Source organism: Balaenoptera musculus, chromosome 11 (assembly GCF_009873245.2).
Source record: "Balaenoptera musculus isolate JJ_BM4_2016_0621 chromosome 11, mBalMus1.pri.v3, whole genome shotgun sequence".
Lineage (NCBI taxonomy): Eukaryota > Metazoa > Chordata > Mammalia > Artiodactyla > Balaenopteridae > Balaenoptera > Balaenoptera musculus.
The window spans coordinates 14,181,331-14,203,921 of record NC_045795.1 but is presented as its reverse complement, the minus strand read 5'-3'; the positions used below and the strand labels follow the sequence as shown (position 1 = coordinate 14,203,921).

At 41.4% G+C, this 22,591-nt stretch overlaps 1 long non-coding RNA gene across 1 annotated transcript in view; it reads right to left on the bottom strand.

Annotated features, from left to right (window-relative positions):
- LOC118903122 overlaps nt 1–22,591 on the bottom strand; it is a 166,942-nt gene that overhangs the window by 132,040 nt on the left and 12,311 nt on the right. Inside the window, exon 2 of the long non-coding RNA XR_005021721.1 lies at nt 14,101–14,309. This is a non-coding gene — a long non-coding RNA (uncharacterized LOC118903122). The remainder of the gene's footprint in view (nt 1–14,100; nt 14,310–22,591) is intronic.

Genomic DNA, 22,591 nt, shown 5'->3' with positions numbered 1-22,591 from the left:
CTTTGAAAAGATAAACAAAATTGATAAACCATTAGCCAGACTCATCAAGAAAAAAAGGGAGAAGACTCAAAACAACAGAATTAGAAATGAAAAAGAAGTAACAGCTGACACTGCAGAAGTACAAAGGATCATGAGAGATTACTACAAGCAACTATATGTCAATAAGATGGACAACGTGGAAGAAATGGACAAATTCTTAGAAAAGCACAACCTTCTGAGACTGAACCAGGAAGAAATAGAAAATATAAACAGACCAATCACAAGCACTGAAATTGAAACCGTGATTAAAAATCTTCCAACAAACAAAAGCCCAGGACCAGATGGCTTCACAGGCGAATTCTATCAAACATTTAGAGAATAGCTAACACCTATCCTTCTCAAACTCTTCCAAAACATAGCAGAGGGAGGAACACTCCCAAACTCATTCTACGAGGCCACCATCACCCTGATACCAAAACCAGACAAAGATGTCACAAAAAAAGAACTACAGGCCAACATCACTGATGAACATAGATGCAAAAATCCCCAACAAAATACTAACAAACAGAATCCAGCAGCACATTAAAAGGATCATACACCATGATCAAGTGGGGTTTATCCCAGAAATGCAAGAAATCTTCAACATACACAAATCAGTCAATGTGATACACCATATTAACAAACTGAAGGATAAAAACCATATGATAATCTCAGTAGATGTAGAAAAAGCTTTTGACAAAGTTCAACACCCATTTATGATAAAAACTCTCCAGAAAGTAGGCATAGAGGGAACCTACGTCAACATATAAAGGCCATATATGACAAACCCACAGCCAACGTTGTTCCCAGTGGTGAAAAACCGAAAACATTTCCTCTAATATCAGGAACAAGACAAGGTTGCCCACTCTCACCACTATTATTCAACATAGTTTTGGAAGTTTAAGCCACAGCAATCAGAGAAGGAAAAGAAATAAAAGGAATCCAAATCGGAAAAGAAGAAGTAAAACTGTCACTGTTTGCAGATGACATGATACTATACATAGAGAATCCTAAAGACGCTACCAGAAAACTACTAGAGCTAATCAATGAATTTGGTAAAGTAGCAGGATACAAAATTAATGCACAGAAATCTCTTGCATTCCTACACATTAATAATGAAAAATCTGAAAGAGAAATTAAGGAAACACTCCCATGTACCATTGCAACAAAAAGAATAAAATACCTAGGAATAAACCTACCTAAGGAGACAAAAGACCTGTATGCAGAAAACTGTAAGACACTGACGAAAGAAATTGAAGACGATACAAATAGATGGAAAGATATACCATGTTCTTCAATTGGAAGAATGAACATTGTGAAAATGACTATACTACCCAAAGCAACCTACATATTCAATGCAATCCCTATCAAACTACCTATGGCATTTTTCACAAAACTAGAACAAAAAATTTCATAATTTGTATGAAACACAAAACACCCCAAATAGCCAAAGCAATCTTGAGAAAGAAAAACAGAGCTGGAGGAATCATGCTTCCTGACTTCAGACTATACTACAAAGCTACAGTAATCAAGACACAAAAATAGAAATACAGATCAATGGAACAGGATAGAAAGCCCAGAGATAAACCCATGTACATATGGTCACCTTATCTTTGATAAAGGAGGCAAGAATATACAATGTAGAAAAGACAGCTTCTTCAATAAGTTGTGCTGGGAAAGCTGGACAGCTACATGTAAAAGAATGAAATCAGAACATGCTCTAACACCGTATACAAAAATAAACTCAAAATGGGTTAAAGACCTAAATGTTAGGCCCGACACTATAAAACTCTTAGAGGAAAACATAGGCAGAACACTCTCTGACATGAATCACAGCAAGATCCTTTTTGACCCACCTCCTAGAGAAATGGAAATAAAAACAAAAATCAACAAATGGGACCTAATGAAACTTCAAAGCTTTTGCACAGCAAAGGAAACCATAAACAAGACGAAAAGACAACCCTCAGAATGGGAGAAAATATTTGCAAACGAACCAACGGACAAAGGATTAATCTCCAAAATATATATACAGCTCATGCAGCTCAATATTAAAGAAACAAACAACCCAATCCAAAAATGGGCAGAAGACCTAAATAGACATTTCTCCAAAGAAGACATACACATGGCCAAGAAGCACATGAAAAGCTGCTCAACATCACTCATTATTAGAGAAATGCAAATCAAAACTACAATGAGGTATCACATCACACCAGTCAGAATGGCCATCATCAAAAAATCTACAAACAATAAATGCTGGAGAGGGTGTGGAGAAAAGGGAACCCTCTTGCACTTTTGGTGGGAATGTAAATTGATACAGCCACTATGGAGAACAGTATGAAGGTTCCTTAAAAAACTAAAACTAGAACTACCATATGACCCAGCAATCCCACTACTGGGCATATACCCTGAGAAAACCATAATTCAAAAAGAGTCATGTACCACAATGTTTATTGCAGCACTATTTACAATAGCCAGGAAATGGAAGCCACCTAAGTGTCCATCGACAGATGAATGGATAAAGAAGATGTGGCACATATATACAATGGAATATTACTCAGCCATAAAAAGAAACGAAATTGAACTATTTGTAGTGAGGTGGATGAACATAGAGTCTGTCATACAGAATGAAGTAAGTCAGAAAGAGAAAAACAAATACCATATGCTAACACATATATATGGAATCTAAAAAAAAAAAAAAGGTTCTGATGAACCTAGGGGCAGGACAGGAATAAAGAGGTAGACATAGAGAATGGACTTGAGGACATGGGGAGGGGGAAGGGTAAGCTGGGATGAAGTGAGAGAGTAGCATTGACATATATACACTACCAAATGTAAAATAGCTAGTGGGAAGCAGCTGCATAGCACAGGGAGATCAGCTTGGTGCTTTGTGACCACCTAGAGGGGTGGGATGGAGATGCAAGGGAGGGGAAATGGGGATATATGCATACATATAGCTGATTCACTTTGTGATACAGCAGAAACTAACACAACATTGTAAAGCAATTATACTCCAGTAAAGATGTTAGAAAAAAAAAAAACTGCTCCTATCCTGGTCCATATAATAGGAAGACTGCAAGGGAGCTGGAGATCACCTTTTGAGAGAATTCAATATTTGGTTTTTTAAAAAAAAACTACTTCCTCCATTTAAAAAAAAAAAAAAAAGGAAAGGGTATGTTCCGCCCACTCCCAAGCCAAAGGAAGGGCCTGTGCTGCCAGGAAAAAGTCCTTAAGTAGAGGATTCTCAGCATAGCATGAGTGCCAGGAAGGAGAGGAAGGTGAGTGAGAAGGAAGAGTCTAGACTGGTGGGAGAAGGTTGAGGTTGGGGGATCGGGATTGGGGCTGGATGATAAAGGAGGAGAGCTTGAACAGAATGTGAAGTTTAAAAATGAACAGGCGTGGGACTTCCCTGGTGGCGCAGTGGTTAAAAATCTGCCTGCCAACGCAGGGAATACAGATTCGATCAGTGGTCCCGGAAGATCCCACATGCTGCGGAACACCTGAGACCGTGCACCACAACTACTGAAGCCCACGTGCCTAGAGCCTGTGCTCTACAACAAGAAAAACCACCACAATGAGAAGCCCGCGCACCACAACAAAGAGTAGCCTCCGCTCGCCGCAACTAGAGGAAGCCGGTGCACAGCAACGAAGGCCCAATGCAGCCAAAAATAAATAAATAAGTAAATTTATTTTTAAAAAAATGAACAGGAGTGAGTCACCTAAATGTGATTGTTTTAATAGCCAAATAGCTGTGATTCAAATACTTTAAATGGCTCTCTCTGGTGATAGAATTGGGGTGATTTTTATTTTCTCCTTTGTGCTTGCCTGAAGCATCCAAATTTTTACAACAAACTTGTGATACATTATAGTCAGATGAAAAAAAGTTCATTTTGAAAAAAGTAAACTATTTAACATTAATATCTTGATATGACATCACAAAACCATACAATCCCATGAGTCAGCCAGAACTTCAGCAGCTACTAACACAAGTTCTGTGATTCTCGCAGTAATTAAGTGAACTTGCACTACCAGATAAAACATGATGACGCTACAATAACGTAATGTGGTACACACGTAAGAATAGACAGTGGAACCAAATACTCTAGAAATGGAATCTCATACATATCTATTTAAAAAGAACTTAGTATATGGTAAAGGTGGCATTACTAATCATAGGATAAGAGAAAATATTATTTAATAAATGGTGCTAAAAATAGCAAGTTAACTATTTTAGGAGGAAGATAAATCACTACCTCACAATGTACAACAATACATATTTTGGATGGATTAAAATGCTAAGTGTAAAAACTATACTCAGGAGACCTAGCAGAAATACATGTGAATTTATGATCTAAGACTTAGAATGACTTTCTAAGCAAAATGCTAAAGGAAGAAAATAAACCAAAGAGAGAGACCAATTTTCTTATGAACATGGTATATCTCTCCAGTTATTTAGATCCTAATTTTCACTCCCTCACAGGTATCTATGGATGTTGGGATTCTGGATGCTTTTATTTTCTTTCTCATATTTTAGTTATGTTCCAAGGTTTCTATAGTGATCACATAATCCTTTCATAATAAAAATTATTTTAAAAATAAATGTTTAATGAAAAGACTAATTTAAAAGATCTTATAAATACTATAAACACTGTTAAGTATCAAATGTTTGATGAGAGTTGAATACCAAGAGGAAATTTGTGCATGAACATTGACATGGTTCTACAGAAAGATTTCAGAAGAAACCATGCTAGTCCAGAGAAAAGGGAATGAAGGAGAGCTTAGAGAATAATTAATTTTCTGTAATAATGCTCTCAATTCAGCTTTGATATCATCTACCACAAATCCTTGCCTTCTCCTAATAAGCAGGGAATGGAGGTTATTCTGTGCACCAGAGAAAATCAAAGCAGCCTCTTGTAGTTTAGCCAAAAAGTCCAGGGTACAGGAGGCATTAATGAAGCAGCTGCAGTCTTTGTCACCTGTGTACCTTTTTGATGCACACTGAGGGATGGCAAGGACAGTGTGACCTTGACAGCCATGACAGGCAGGCTCTAAAAGCAAGCAGCAGCGTACTGCTGCTCCACAGCTCTGTGATGCATGAGAAATCTTTGTTAACCTCTTGGAATATCACCCTTTGGAGACATCGCTGCTTTTTTTTTTTTTTTTTAAATACGTTCACTACCCAAATGTCGCCTGCAGACACAGCACAAACTTAATGGCTCTACATCAATTTGCCTTTGAAGAGAGTTCTGGCTCCACAAGATGCCACAGACATATCAAGGGGAAAAGAGACACCTTACAGAAAGGGAAATGTGTGCTTCCCACTTCCGCATGCCCCGACACATAGAGTTTCAGATCCTGAACCACAGAAGGGGGCTGGGATCGAGTCACAGCCTCTTGGCTCCGGAGAGTCCTGTCATTTATATCCATGTATTCCAAGCTAACATCCCTCTCCAGAGATATGTGGGAGAGGTGAGAGCAACACCACTGGCCTCAAGGTAACAAGGCCAATTGGAATTTTGAAGACACAGAATTCTTTTCTCCTTCAAAGAAACATCCACGTTAAAAGTCAGCCTCGAAAAGCAGCTAAACCCCATTATAAAAATAAATTACTTTTAAAAACCCATGAAAAAAAAAAAAAAAAAAAAAAAAGTCAGCCTCGGGCTTCCCTGGTGGCGCAGTGGTTGAGAACCTACCTGCCAATGCAGGGGACACGGGTTTGAGCCCTGGTCTGGGAAGATCCCACATGCCGCGGAGCAACTGGGCCCGTGAGCCACAGCTACTGAGCCTGCGCGTCTGGAGCCTGTGCCCCGCAACAAGAGAGGCCGCGACAGTGAAAGGCCCGCGCACCGCGATGAAGAGTGGCCCCCACTTGCCACAACTAGAGAAAGCCCTCGCACAGAAACGAAGACCCAACACAGCCAAAAATAAATAAATAAATAAATAAATTTATTTAAAAAGTTAGCCTCACCTCTCAACAAATAGTTTCACCATCCTGAGTTTGTCTTGTGTCTTCCAAAACGGAAAAAAAAATTTGCACCTCACACTGCTAGGAAATCAATATCCCCTCCTACCTCACTCCCACTCCTCACAAATCTAATCTACCAGAATATTCACAAAGTTCACTAGACCAAATGGCAATCAGAGTATCAGCTTCATTAATGGCTGATATTTAATCTTTAAAAACACAAAATAAAGGCAGATCTCTAAGGCCAAGACTGGACTTCCTTTCTGAAATGCAACCTTCTCCTTGAAATGCAAGATCACCCTCATACATCCTGTCAGGTACTGGCGAAGAAGCTGGGCCCAACGGTGAATCTGCTGAAACAGGTCCTGTTCAGTCTGCTTACCTCATGGGGAAAGGCACTGCTAATCCCTTCTGCCCTTCTTGGAGAATTTTAAGACAAGCAGAAAAAGAGTAAAGTCAGAGTCTCACTTTGGAGGCATATTAACTACCCACTGTGTTGTACATGACCCTAGATTTACACTCCCCAATTAGCTATTTATCTTCCTTTCAGGAGGGTGAGCAAAAGGTGGTCAGAGAAACGAGAAATGTTTACTCCAGAACTGTCTAGGGCTAAGGTGGAACTACAAATGAATGGATTGGAGGCCTGGCAGAATAGAGTATCCTGAGACTTAAATCTTAAAGACCCAGTTTACTACAAAGCTCAAAGAATACATTTTTAGCAAATGTTAAGAGTGAACATCAAGGTGGGGTGATCCGAGGGGAGGGAAAATTCTCAGGTCTCCTCAGTTTCTGATAGCAGATGGGCTCAGGCTGGTGACAACGGTATTCTACCTGTCCAGCGAGAGATCCTGCCAGGTTGCATGAAGACCTATCACTATGAAGTTCTGAACAACTGCTTTATATGGCTGCAAAAACTAACATTAGTTAGCTACATCAGCTGGCTCTACCATCCAGTTCTAGGTGTACTTATTTACAACCCCATTGGCACCATCTTGCTTTCTTGTCCAAGACATTACAGTAATAGATGGGCAGTCACATGACAATTGTGACATGACCAGGCCATATGCTTGCCCAAACAGGTATCTAAGAAAAACTGAGCACAGCAGACCTAGCCCCTTTTATATTATCCCCATTTTAAAGATGAAGAATTTAAGACAGAGGGTGGTTACATAACTGTCCAAAATCACAGCTAGCGTGTTGTAGGGCCAAAAAATTGAACCCGAGTGATCTAGCTCCAGAGTTCATACTCAACCAGTGCACTGTGCTGTGTTGCAAAACTACCTATATATGTTGCTAAGGAAATATGCCCTACTAAGATCAAAAGAGTGAGCTTTGCTCTGGTTAGAAAAAGAAAATTAGCCTCCCCTCAGATTGTCACCCAGAGCCACAGACTTAAAATTAATAAGAGGCTGAGCCATTACCTTGTCCAATCCCCAGTCCAGAGCATAAATCCTTTGTATAAACCTCTTGACAGATCTTATTTCTCCTAGTATGCCACAAATATCACAACCATAAGAGGTAGTATTTATTAAACATACACTCTGTACAAGACTCTCCTAAACGCTTCATGTAAGATATCACATTTAGTACCTATCAGATAAGAAGCACAGAATTGCCATTTTCAGATAAAAAATTTAAGTGTGAAAGGATCTCATACTTTGTTACTAGCAAACTCAAGATTGCCTATTGGAAAGGGGTCTAGGAGTCAAGATCAGGGTGCAAGCCCTTGCCAGGGAGAGGCAGCAGTACACTGGGCAGGGCACAGCTGTCATCTGAGCCCCCTGGAATGGCACATGTGCTCAGTAGGGTTGTCGCTGTGGTTGTTCTCTGTGCCATCACTTTATTCTTTCTGCTAGCTGCCTTTTCTGCCCCCTCTCTTTATTTGATCTGTTTTATCTTTTACGCATCAGCAGTCATTTAATGAGACTGACATAGGCACTGAGGATAAACCAGTGAACGAAACAGAAATCCTTTCTCTTGGAGTTTGTATACTGTTGGGGGCAGGAGAAGTGTGTGTGTGTGTGTGTGTGTGAGTGTGTGTATGTGTGTGTGTGTGTGAAATATATAGTCAGAGATATCTAAATATCTCTATTATCTATATATATTTACTATAGATATCTATCTATAGACGTATCTATCTATAGACATCTTCTATAAAAGATATCTATATCTATCTTTCTGATATATATCTGATATATCCATCAAATAGATGGATAGATGCAGAGAGAAAGAGAGAAAGCTTTGGTGGTAAGTGTTATGATAAGAAAGTAAAGCAGAGTAAGAGAGATTGAGAGTGACAGAGTATAGGGAGGAAGATGGAATTTTATATTAGATGGTAAGGAAAGGCTTTCCTAACAGAGTGACCTATAAGCAGAGACTTTATTTCATGTACTTTTGGGTCCTCATATCAGAGAAGGGATAGGGTCAATATTATATCCCCAAAGTAATGTCTACATATCTTCATTCATTCATTCATCTTGGAGTACCTTAGACAGATTTCATTATGCTAGACTCTGTGGAAGACACAAAGATGAAGAATAACTAGCTGTCTTCAGTTGGTTCCCTGGGTAATATACTCTGAGACTGAGATTTGTGTGCAGAAAGGAGTTTATGGGGAGTGCTCCAGGGACAACACTGTAAGACAGTGAGGGAAGCAGCATTGGGCAGAAGGACATATTGACTAGTCTTATAGGGCGCTCTAGAGCTGGGATGGCCCTACAGAGGCCAGGCAGACAGGCGTTTGAACTTTTGCATGAACCAGTCACTGGATGCAGGCTGTCCCTAAGGACAAAGTGAACTCTGGCTAGACTGCTCCCCTCTGCAGAGGGCAACTGAAAGTGAGGGACTTCAATCCAACAGCAGCCAACACTCCCAACAAGTGCAGAGAAGAGTGAATTAACACCGTGGTCCTGGAGGGAAGTCTCCGCGACGCACCACAGCACTACCTGTGCCAAATGTTTTCTCAGTAGGCAGCATCATGAGATCCTTAAGAACATGTTGGGTCAGAGCGCCTGCATAAATCCTGTCTCCACCATTTGCCAGTAGTATGACTGTGCCTGCGTTCCCTTGTCTGTAAAATTAAGGTAATAATGATTTCTACTTCCTAGGGTGGCTCAGAAGATTAGATGAGTTGGTATATGTAAAATGCTTAGAAAAGCACCTGGCATACCATGGTAAGCATCAAATAAATGTTAGGATACCAATTTTCTCTTTCTGCTCTCAGAACATCTCCTGTACATATTACTATTTCCATTTTAACAAACAAGCTTAGAAAATTCATTCAACCTTTCTTTCCCTTCTTTGCTTTGCAGCCCATGTGGTTTAGACGGGGCTGGTCCCACCCCTCAAGCTCTGGGAATGGGCACATGACTTGAGCCTGGCCAATCAGAGCAGTGCAGAGCCTGCTGCAGATTCTGAAACAAGCATTCACCTAAACTGAGACAAGAATTTCCTCCCCTAAGTGCTTTTGCTGGACTTTCATGAAAGCATGCTCTTTCTCCTGAAAATCCTAGTTCTAAGGATAATATAAAGATTCTGAATTTCTAGGAATCCTCTTTTCTAAACTTTGGAGAGAGCCAGCCTAAAAATGAAGCCAACCCAAAGGAAACAAAGCCAATATAGGAGAGACAGATTCTTAATGACTGTGCTTGAGTTCCTGGATCCTGGAATGCCTGAAACCAAAATTTGGGGTTTTGTAAAAACATGAATTAAGAAATTCCTTTTTTAAGTTGGGTTTTTCCACTGGAAACACTTGCCTAGGTCAGCACAGCTGAGCCAGCTAGGACTCAACTCTGAATTCTGTGGAAGTGAGCCTAACCCTGGAGAGTTACCTGAGACCCCAATATAAAGGGAATGAGGCGACAGTAAGCAATCAACAACCACAGCCTAGGAGAGCCCCGTCAAAAGGAACGACAATCCGTGATATGGATGTGATGAGAATGGCACTTCACCTCTCTGGTCTTCCTCCCACAAACCCATAACCCCAGGCTAATCATAAGAAAAACATGAGACAAATTCCAGTAGAGAGGAATTCTACAAAGTACCTGACCAATACTCTTCAAAACCGTGAAGATCTTCAAAAACAAGGAAAGTCTGAGAAACTGTCACAGGAAGAGGAGCCTAAGGAAACATGATGACTAAATGTAATGTAAATGTGGTAGCCTAGATGAGATCCAGGAACAGAAAAAGGACATTATGCAGAAATTAACAAAATATGAATAAAATATGGAGTTTAGCTAATTTTTAAAAAGGGGGGCACGGGGGTGGGGGAGGGAATAACCTCTGCATTTACTACCAGTTAGTCTTTGCTCTGACAGCTGCGTGGTAGGCAGATGATGGCAAAGCAGAACGGCCTCAACTCTAGCAATGGCAGCTGCTTCCATCTTCCTGGATTATACCTCTTCATCACAAGGCCTCTCCCACTCATTTAGCACAGCACGCTCTGTGCAAGTCACTGAGGCTCAAAGATGTGCAAGCTATGGGCCCACTCTCAAGGAATTTCCAGTCTGGGTAGCACCGGACAGAAAGGGTGGGTCTCTTGGCTCCAACAGTGGCTCTTAGACCCACTGCCTCCCCAGGAGATCTATCCTTGGGGCTTGGCTTGGAGCTTTCCGTCCTTGGCTTGGAGGACCCCTTTACTTCAGACAGTTGGGTCATTAGAGGAGACAGGAGGAAGGGAGAAAAAGGAGTTGGCTCAGTTGGCTGGCTCTGAGAAGTGACCAGAGGCTCTTAAACCTATCCAGATCCACAATCCCTTTTCTGAAATCTTTGAGGCAGATATGCTTCAGAATTGAGAATTTTTCAGAATTTAGAAAGCAAATATAATGAATTACTAAGACCTCCAGTAGAATCTGGGGCCTTACCCCATAATCAAATGTACTAATATTTTATCAAAAATTATCAAAACAAAACACAAATATTCACTCTAAGTGGGATAAATATAATGATCATAAATAATCTCATATGAATTCCAGACAGGTTTTGCCACCAGTGAATTTTGGTGCCAAACTTACATTAAAACTCTTGGTTTTCAGAGCTTTGTGAGTTAGAAATTTGGATAAGGGATTGTAGACCTGATTAACCTTTCAGCTTCAACCCCAAGAGAAAATCAGTAGTACTCTCGCCATCCCTTTCCACTCTCCCTCGAGCTGTGTTTGGTTTATTTCCTAACCCTGCAGGAGACCACCTTTAATGTTCCTTTCAAACTTCTTTCAGCCATAATAATGACCGCATTTTGGAAGGAGTTGGCCTGAACTGGTTTCACTCCCTAACCTACTTCCCTTAGTTCTCCCCACCTCATCCACACAGAACTTACTCGGAAGTTCTCAAACTTGAGTGTGGATCACAGTCACCTGGGGAACATATTAAAACGAGTCCTACACCCATAGTTTCTGATTCAGTAGGTCTGGGATCAAGCCTGAGAACTGCATTTCTGACAAGTACCCAAGTGCATCACTTAGACGGTGCTAGTCCTGAACCACACTTTAAGGATCCACTATTTTACTTGACGGAGCTTTCTCATTCCACACTGAAGAGAAAAAAATCAATAAGCACTCAAACCCATTTTTTATTTTCATAAAGACTATCTCCCAAATGACCCCAATGTGTATTTGATGATTCACAGCTGCCTGCCTGTCTGACACATAGAGAGACAGAAAGACAGCTGGATACTTGTGAAAAGCTTGCTTGCCATGGGATTTTGGATGGGATGTCACCCTGAAAAGCCCAAGCTAGGCTCTTTACTGGTATAGGAATCAAAACAGCAATACTAATGGGGATTAGGGAGGGGGGTTAGATTTTGATTTTAAAGAAAATTCCTGAATTGAAATTTCTTTCACAAACCATGTTGCTATGTGAAAAAAAAAAACTTTGCAAATGATCTTCAAAAGTCATTAAACATGCAAAATACTACTTTCCTTTTAACGTAATAACTGTCAGCCAACATGGAAACTAGCAGACATAGATTCACTTCCTTTGGGAATCAGGAGGTTGTACAAACTCTCAGGAGTTGATTTTCCTAATTTCTCTACTTATAGGCCACTTGCTAACTTCAAGATATCTCTTTTTCACACCCACACATATTTTTTTTCAACTCTCTTCTTCCATCTTTATTTTCTAGATCTTATGCACTAAGTCCAGAAAAAAAATCTCTCCTCTTCTTACTCTGTTTCAATTCTGAGGGGGAAAATGGCCAACTCTGAACAAACACAAGAAGGCTACCCATTTTTAGACTAACTTAGACACAAGAATCAGTGCCACCAACATCTCAATACAAAGGTATTTTTCCTCTTCATGTTTCTCTAACACTACGTTTACTGAAACATCTTGATAACTAAAAATATATTTCTACTGAATCTGGCATCTCCTTCATAGTTTTGACTATTCTAGCTGTATTCTTTTTTTGATTGTAATTGCTTCAGTTACAAACTGCATTATTTAACCTACCTCATGGGTTTAATAGCTTTTGGAGGGTTGATCTGAAAACCTATTCATGATTTATAATTTTTGTAATAAAGGGACATATGCATTTTTGCCTCAACAAATATCTACAAGCCAATCTATTTCTTGTTCAAGGACTAAATGAATTTCTGTAATCGCTTAAACATGGAACATGTATTTAACAAGAGAGACCCTAAATGAACATATCTTGGCCAACACATAGATTATCAAGTTGAACTGTATGATTATTTACTTTGCAAAAAGATTCTTTGCTTTTCAAAAGAACTAACCAGTTTCCTTTACTTAGTCCCATGTTTGACCCACACACATTTTCATGCACACAGCTGTTGCTAAAAGCAAATGTAAAAATGAAATAGAAATGAAGGGTAAGTATCATCACACTTATTTTAGGCCTGTAGACTCTGCCTCCTTAGATTGACTCCCAGTTCCTAACAGAAAGGCTCAAAGCATGTACCTTTCCATGTGGATGTTAGATTGAACATTAGCAGACATGGCTACATGCCCTCACCATAGCGCAACAAGAAGTAGCCAGGTGAAACCTAGGGCTAGGGATGTTTAGTGATGCCCTATGCATAGGGTCACCAAGAGCAAGAATTAAAACGTCTAAAGAGCAAACTACAGTTGACCTTCCCTGAACATGCAAGGAGGTTAGAGGCACCGACCCTCCACACAGTAGAAAACGTGAGTATAACTTATACTTGGCCCTCTGTATACTCAGTTCCTCTGCATCCATGGTTCCACATGCACAGATTAAACCAACCTCGGGCCCTGTAGTATTAGAGTATTTACGATCGAAAAACTCTGAGTAAAAGTGGACCTGCGCCGTTCAAACCAGTGTTCGAGGGTCAACCGTATTTGTTTCCAAGTATCTTTTCTGAAGCTCACCCTTAAAGGCAAGAGTTGTGTATCCGAGAGCTCTGCCTCAGGGGAAACCATTCTAAAATTAAGGCCCATGCCTGTTCTATCGTTCAGCTAGGGTCCCTGACTCTAATCCTAATTCCAGTTTTAAGGATGGGGCCTATAAATGGATTTTTAACATTCTCTCTGCTTTATGCCTTAAATGCTCTTACATTTTCATATTCCTTAACTATCCTTTAAAATAAAAATTCAGCCCTGCTTCTAGAAAAGGACCAGGTTGGTATTTGTCTCAAAGATATATGCCTCCCATTCTCAGGCTACCTGCCTCTGTGAAAAGAAGCGAAGAATCCCATGACTCACTCACTATCTGAGAAGGCCACCGGGCAACAGGGTGTACAGCTTCCTCATCCAGATGCCACTGGGGTGAAATCATACCAACAATGAGAGATAGAACGTGTATTCACTGTTACCTACTATGTGGCCAGTGTTTGCTAGGCTAGTATGAAGATAACCAACTTAGTCCCTACCCTCAAAGGACTCAGAGTCAATTAAAGGGATCCCTTTTTTAGGGCTAATTATTGTTTCTTTCTCTGTAGCCCTTTTAATATGCAACTACCCATGGGTAAAATGAATAATATAACATGCTATGAATTTGTTCATCAGGTCTTTCCTCCCAATCCTAAAGTACCTGTGGGAGAAGACAACTTTTAAAGAAAACAATTTTCTCAAACCTCTGAAAATAAATACAATGACTCACAGACCCAGTTTAAGAAAAACTCAACTCTGTCACCTTAAAGACTCACTTTGCTGCAACCTGTGTCCTTTTACGACTGAGCCATTCATCTGCCATTGCTTCTGTGAAGCACTAGATGGCACCAGAAAACTGCCGCATCAGAGTAACTGCACAAGCATCCTTGGCTTTCGATGTCTCCTTTCTCATCAAGGGGTCCCAGCATTTCACATATGGTGCCTCAAATTTGCCCTTGTAGGTATCATCTTCATCAGAGAGGAGCTAAAGAAACAAAAATAAATTGATATTCTAACAGAAGAAGCACCTACTATTATCATCGTCAACACTCTGATTCAATTGCTAGGGGCCAGCAATGTGGCTTCAAGGCAACTTCATGATTTTCCCAGCAATTCAAGAGTTCTCATTTTCTCATATACTAATTAGATCCAGAATCTCATCTACCTCCCTGAGAGGAATGTGTGAGAACAAAATGCCATAATGGATTTGAAAGGCTTTTGTGAACTGTGACGGGTTATTTATTAATTGCCATTAGCACACATTTCCCCCTGAGATCAGAGCTTGTCTTGAGGCAACACAGGCCGTGAAGGGAAAAGTAGTTTCTCTGCAGAAGGCATGAGGTGCTTCTGCCTGGGTATGCAGTGTTTCCGTTGAGCTTGGCCAACATACTCAACAGCATACAGTGAGGGAAGAGAAGTGTTATTCAGTATCTAGACACCAGGGATTTGTTCTCTCCACTCTCTGGTTAAAGTATCACCCCAACTCAATTCTAGTATCAGGCAGAAGCCTCGGCACACTCATTCCCTGTCCTCTCAGCAAACTCCACGTGAAACTGAGTTCTAAGCAAAATGGTGAAGTAAGTGAAAAGAAGTCTCTAAAGTTTTCCTCTTCATCCATAGCCTGATTTAACTTATCCTTCACAGTTAATCCTGTACCATCACTTTTACCCAGGCTGCCCCTGTCAGGTTGGGAAATGAACAGAGAAAGGTACATACAGATTAACATGTTACCCCTAGAAACATCTATATTTTAAATGAGAATGGTAACCAAAAAGACAGTGTTTCATCCAAAGGAATAAATCTCTAATGGTTGAATGTGAGGCACTGTGGAGAGATTTTGTTATCTCTTTGCACCAAAAAAGTCATCTCTCATAGCTTTTAACAGAAGGCCCAGCCAGCTTTTTCTCCTTCTGCTCCCCCACCCCAACTTTTTCTTTCTGGTCTATGCAACTGACCACACTCTGAAATGCACCTACTGTGCTTTCCTTTCCTCTATGTCCCTCAGCAACCACACTTTTAAGTTTAGAGGATCTTTCTTTCTGACCCTAAACTCAATTATGACGTTCTCCTCCATCCCTATACATACATGCTTAACAAAAATCAAGCTAGCCACCATGTAAGTACCAGAATTATAGCTCTTTACACTAATTTATAATTGACAAAGTGTTCCCATCCAACAGGTAACGGCAGGAAAATGAGATGCAGTAAATTACCTGAGGTCACAGGACTAACTGACAGCAGGATTCAGACCCAAATACAGACCCCTGGCTCCCAGCAACCCAAGGACTGTTCTGAAAACTACGGAAGAAGAACCTGAAGACCAGAATGACACTGCCATGGAAATGCCCTAAGGCCCCACACCTACACCTCCAGGCCCACAGACTTCCCATGGGGACCAAAGGCAAATCATATCTACAGCCAGCACTGGTGCCCTCACTTTCACTGGGGTTGGGGGAAGGAGATGGAAGATAGAAGTACTGTACTATGTCAGGCCCCGAGATAGCCCCTGATTTAAGGGGACCTTAAATACTTAAGACAAATCCCACCCTGAGCAGAACAGGACCCAGAGTACCATTTCCACATCCAGATTCAACCTTGAAAAACCATGAGATAGGGGAAGAAAGAAGAGCTCTAGAAAGCAAAAAATTGGGGCAGTAAAACCATGTTCTTGATTCCAGATTTCTTAATCCTCCCTGAGGACAGCTCACACAAAAGAGCATTCTAGGCTGTTGTGAAAGAAGGGGAACCACCACATAATTTTTGGGTTTTCACTGAAATCCCCTACTATGATTTAACCATACACCCACCAACATCCTTTCCTCCCATTAGACCATCCCTTCTAGGGCTCCCTCTTTGGCCCACAACAGAGCTGCCTTGCCCGTCCTGGGCCAGCCCCTCCTGACACCACACAGTAAAGCCTTTGTAAGAGCTGGCACTCCTTCCCGGCTGGGGAGAGCCCAAGACCTGGGAAGAGATTCTCTGCCCTAAACCAGGAAGGAAGCACCTGAACACCTTCCAGTCCTGAGTGCTTCACCATGGAGGAGGAGGTGGTAAAGGGGAATAGGAGAATTGGAAAAAGTTATTGAGAAGGGCCACCCATTTCTGAGAGTGCAGTCCTGTCAGTGGCCCCTCTTAAAACTCTTTTCCAAGGGCTTCCCTGGTGGCGCAGTGGTTGAGAATCTGCCTGCTAATGCAGGGGGCACGGGTTCGAGCCCTGGTCTGGGAGGATCCCACATGCCGCGGAGCAACTAGGCCCGTGAGCCACAACTACTGAGCCTGCGCGTCTGGAGCCTGTGCTCCGCAACAAGAGAGGCCGCGATAGTGAGAGGCCCGCGCACCGCGATGAAGAGTGGCCCCCACTTGCCACAACTAGAGAAAGCCCTCGCAGAGAAACGAAGACCCAACACAGCCAAAAATAAATAAATAAATAAATAAATAATAAGTGAAAATTTAAAAAAAAAAGTAAAATCAATCCCCAAAATATTAAAAAACAAAAAAAAAAAAAAACTCTTTTCCACATCCATGTGAATTGCTTTCATCTGAGAGCTGGGCAAGTGGCCCCAGCTCTCTAGGGCACCCCAGTGCCCACACTACCCTCCCCTGTTATACTGCATACCTAGAGATAACTTCCACACAGCCATCCAAAGGCAGAAAAAGAAGCAGGCCCGAAGCTTATTCAGTTAAGATCATATCCAGAAGCCTTGTCAGCACAAAGGTGAGGTTGTGGTCGCTGCTGCCCTGGGACAACAGCTGCGCTTTAGCGGTTTCTTTCTGCATGGCCTACCGCTGCCTTGGCATAGCCTTGCTTCCAAAGGCCCGTATAGGCACCGGATAGACATATATGTACCCGTGTACACCGGTATACATATATTTATATACATTTCTGTGTATATATGCACATATATACATACAGCGTCGGCTCTCGGTATCCTCTGGGGACTGGTTCCAGGACACACACGAATACGAACTCGTGGACGCACAAGTCCCTTACATAAAATGACCGTGGACGCACAAGTCCCTTACATAAAATGACCGTACCGTCTCCCGGTTCCGCCCCCGAGGGTTCCGCCCCCGCGGGTTCCGCCTCCCACTGATCCGAAATTGACGCGTAATCCTTCAAGTGTGTGACTAAATGGGACTACAAAGGAAAAGAAAAATAACAATACACTATACTTCTGTTAAACTTTCTACCTTTATCAAAAACTTTTACACCTATTACGGTATTGTTTCATTCCTAATTCATGAGGTAGATTGGACAGATGTTATTAGGAGCCGTATTTCACAGATAAGGAGATTAAACTTCAAATACAGTATGTTAGTTTGAGTCACAACTAGAATCCAGGTTGAATGACATCCATGTCATCCTGCACCAAACAGATATTGCTTAGTAACTGTACAATTAAATATGGTGCAGTTTGAGATATAAAATTCCATGTTTTATTGACATAAACCCATTTTAAGAATTATTGTTGCTGATAATACCCCCTGCAGATCACTTTTTATCTCTATGATTAAAATTGGAGTAGAAGTGAGCAAAAATTATTTGGATACTACCTATCCTAAAAGAGCCATTTGATCTATTACTCTCAACCCTACCTGCATATTAGGAATCAACTAAGGATCTTTTTAAAAATATCAGTGCCTGGGCTTCACAACCCTGAGCATTTGAAGTAGACCATCTGGGGATGGACAGAGCAAAGCAATTTTTTAAAGCTCCTTGTTGGATGTTAATATGCAACCACAAACTTAGTTGGCACGGGAGTACACAATGTCAACCAATGCCAGATCATTTTGTACATTTTGTGCATGTACATGTCCCAGGTCTATAATCCAAATGTCCCCAAGCTTACCGGCTATTCAGGGTCACCCTTTTCATCAATACTCAAATAAAATGACTCGAGCTACCATCTAACATAGGTTGAGAAATCCAGTCACCTCCCTGATATTTTTAAGGAGTCTAGGAACCGTGTTCTCTTGGTTCATATCACTCCAAATTCCTGCTGTTGCTGGTTTCTCAGTCCTACTTACCATCTTGCTTTCTGAAAATGCTGACTTTTTTCCTCATTCTATCCCCTCACCTTTGGCCACCAACTTCCTACCTCCTTTCAACACCCAAAGCAACTGTATCACTACTACTTCATGGAACAAGCCTTTACTAAAAGCTTAGGTTTAATAGAAGAACACTACCAATCCTAAAGAAAAACTTATCACCAGGTATTAGGCATTACTGTTCTTGAAGTTTCTCCCTCCTGTCACAGGGGATTCCTGCTGGCTGGATTTTTTCCCTTAGCCAACAACAATTTATTATGTTACCATATTCAACCAGACTTTTCTATCATCCTTTGTCTTCTGTTAGTCCCAGGGGTCCTCACCATTTTTCTACCAAGCTACCACCCAAGCAAGCTCACATTCACTTAATTTTTTTTTAATTTTAACCGAAATGATCCATCCAGTATTTTTTTATTTATTTATTTATTTTATTTATTTATTCTTGGCTGCATTGGGTCTTCACCGCTGCGCGTGGGCTTTTCTCTAGTTGCAGCGAGCAGGGGCCACTCCTCGCCACGGTGCACGGGCCTCCCATTGTGGTGGCCTCTCTTGCTGCAGAGCACGGGCTCCAGGTGCGTGGGCCTCAGTAGTTGTGGCACGTGGGCTCAGTAGTTGTGGCTCGCAGGCTCTAGAGCACAGGCTCAGTAGTTGTGGCACACGGGCCTAGCCGCTCCGCAGCATGCGGGATCCTCCCGGACCAGGGCTCGAACCCACATCCCCCGCATTGGCAGGCGGACTCCCAACCACTGCGCCACCAGGGAAGCCCTATCCAGTATTTTCCTAAACAAAAAATTCATTACCTTTAACACCCGGCAGAAGCTTTGAAGTTACTGTTTTTCTTTGATTTGTCACAGACTGAGTTTGTAGACTGTGATCCCTTCCCTCACCACTTTCTTATGTATATATTTATGTATGTAATTTATAGGTGTGTGTGTGTATATATATATACATGCATATATATATACACATATATATGGGTATATATATGCATATATATGTATGTGTGTATATGTATATATATGTATATGCGTATATATGTGTGTATGTATATGCATATATATACGTATATATGGGTATATATATGTGTATATATGTATGTATATGTATATATGTGTGTGTGTGTGTATATATATATGTGGCAGGCAATCATTGGCTGTCATGTCGAAGACTGGTTAGAACCTTAGGAAACAAGGGACATGACAGGCAAGTTTTGGAGTGTCCATAGGGAAGAGACAACTCTAAAACATGTGGAGACATCTTGAGAGAATTAGGCAATTTCAAGGAGCAGCCAGAAAAGGCTAATTGGTGGGCCAAAGGTGAAGTGCTTGAGCGCTGAACCATCAGAGAATGTCCCAAGGCCAATTTCATTTAAGGCAACCTAAGATCTTTCCTCAAGCAATCAAAAATATTTACCAGGAGGGGATCTACACTCCCAGGGAAGCTGTGCAGTGCCAGACACTGAGCTGGGTACTTTTATCACAAGCCTTCAAGATAGGGTATGATGGAATTCTTTGGCCAAGATGCCTTCCAGACATCCCATCTATCTCCAAATTACAAAATCTTCCTCATCGGTTTTTGGTAACGAAGGAAGGCAGCCTCCTACTCATGACCTTCAGGGTATTAACTAGCAAACCTGGCAATTCTGGACTGTATGTAGTAGTATCTATTGTACTGTTTGGCAGAGTACATAACCAAATCAGGACGATTTCAGAAACAGGGTATCTTGCCATGAGGGATGACCTAGAATTGGGGAACTACAAGAGAACTAAAAAAGTCATCTAATTCACCTCTTCACGACATAAAGGAACTGGGGTCTTTTGGATGCTCTTGGATTCTTAGTTGCAGAGTTGAGGCAACTTGTCTCCTGGTTTCCTGTTGTGGGATGTTTTGTGAACATACAAGCTGTCATAAAGTGTACCTTTAATTAGTCTTTATTCTCCGTAATAGTAGAAGAAGCCTTAAGATGTGAAATGAACTATATTTCAATAACAAAATCATGATGGAAAAGAAGTATGTTTCCTGACACAAGTGCCATTTCCTTTCTGGCTACACTGCCATCTTCTTCTCTCTTTCTCCCTGATACCACATCCATCTACCCACCCCCACCCTACCCAATATATATCGCAATGCCTGAAAACAGAGCCTCTCTTCTGACAACTGCCCATGAAAACTGCCTAGAAAAAGGCAATGATTTAGTCTGACCCCAGGATGAATTAATAACAAAACACAGAGCCCTGAACAAAACATGGCCTTAGTTTTGTTGACTTAAGAGATTTTATCCCAGCATATTTTCTAAACTTTATCACCTCTAGATCTGCTACTTGCTCTGCTAAAAATGTGAAAAAAGGTAAATCAGTGCCAACCTTACCTATTAAACCATAAACATAAAATTTCCAGCATTTTGATAAAATACTAGGCAATCCTCCAAGGAAGTTTATCTCAAACACACACACACACACACACGCGCACGCACGCACACACAAAAAAGTATAAACTTTCCAAGCTGGGCACAGTGAAAAATGACAGTGAATTGAGTGGGAGTCAGGAGGCCTAGATATAGTGTCAGCTCTCTTGCTGACTGACATAAGACACCATCCCAGTGGGCCTTGCTTTCCTTACCTGAGATCAAGAACCAGACCAAGAATCCCTAAAGTTCCTCCATCCACAAGTTTCTTTGACTCCATATAATCATACAGATATCCTCTGTGATATCCTGAGTGATGTGACTTAGGTTGGGTCATCAAAAAGGATGGACATGCCTCCCTGGGTTACCTTGGCAAAGCATATTAAGAAACTGAATGTTGATAAGAAAAACTAATGTTGAAAATTAGGGTCACCCTACTTGCCCAGGAGCCTGCTTTACTTGGAAGGAAAACCTCAGAAGCTCAGTGGCCGTGGGTCATTATTGAGGCTGTGGGATTCTTTCCTCACAACCCAAGTGTTGTCTTGCCCAGCACATCAGGGGCCTCTTCTAATACTGGCTCAGAGGGCACTAACCCTCTACACTCTGTTTTCCTTAAAATTTTCTTTATAAACATTTAACTACATCCCACCCCTGCTTATCTTAAATGAATGTACCAGGCATGGCTCCTCTTGGTCCATAGCCAGAAAAATAAGGAGACAAACAATTCATGGCTACTTTATGTCTTTCTGAGCAAGGAAGAAACGGCAGAAGAGAAGACTCAAATAGGAAGATGGCATTGGAAATAATGGAAGAACCAAAGGGGGGAAAAAAGTACTCATAACTTTTGGCTATTCCTAAGTCAGGAATAGGTCGTCAATTGGGAAGGAACCAAGTAGTGGCCTCTCTACTATTTATATGTCAGATTAATTATGGAAGCTGATGGGTAAGTTGTATGATTTGCCTAATAGAGTATACACTTCTCAAGTGCATGCATTCAGGAGGCCCTAATACTCAACACATAATTTGGTGCATGGCATTCTGGCAGCCTTCCAACATGCCTCAACTTCAGATATGACAAAAATGTTGAAATCAGTGAGGCCTTAAAGAAGTGACCACATCACTGATAGAATATTTAGGATGCATTCTTGCTATAACAAAGCTCAAAGGTGGCAGAGGAGGCGGAAGTTCTGTTGTGCTTTTCCCTTTCTCCCTTTCATCTCAGAACTTGAGCATACAGAGTGCTGTGGACGGAATGTTTGTGTCCACCGCCCCGCAAATTTATATGTTGAAGCCATAACTCCAAATGTGATGTTATTTGGAGGTGGGGTATTCGGGAGACACTTAGGTTTAGATGAGGGCACGAGGATGGGGCTCCCATGATGGGATTAATGTCCTTATAAGAAAGGGAAAAGAGATCAGCACTCTCTCAAAGAGGTCATGTGAGTGACAGCAGCCTACAAGCCAAGAGAAGAGGCCACAGAATGAAACTTACTTTGCCAAGACCTTGATCTTGGACTTCCCAGCCTCCAGAACTATGAGAAATACATTGTTATTGTTTGACCCCCCCCACCCCGAGTCTGTGGTATTTCTTTATGGGAGCCCAAGCTGACAAATACACTAAGACCCAGAAGTCACAGGCCTTCAATTAAATTCTTTACTAAGGCTTTGGTGCATGACATAGTGCATGGGATGTCTTGAAGCCTGAGTTTAATCAACACCACAAATCAGGTCAAATAAATCCCAAGGGTTGCAGGTTACTGAGTAGAGTTTTCCAGATTAACAGACCTCTGCTGCCTCCTCATTCCTCTGTCTAA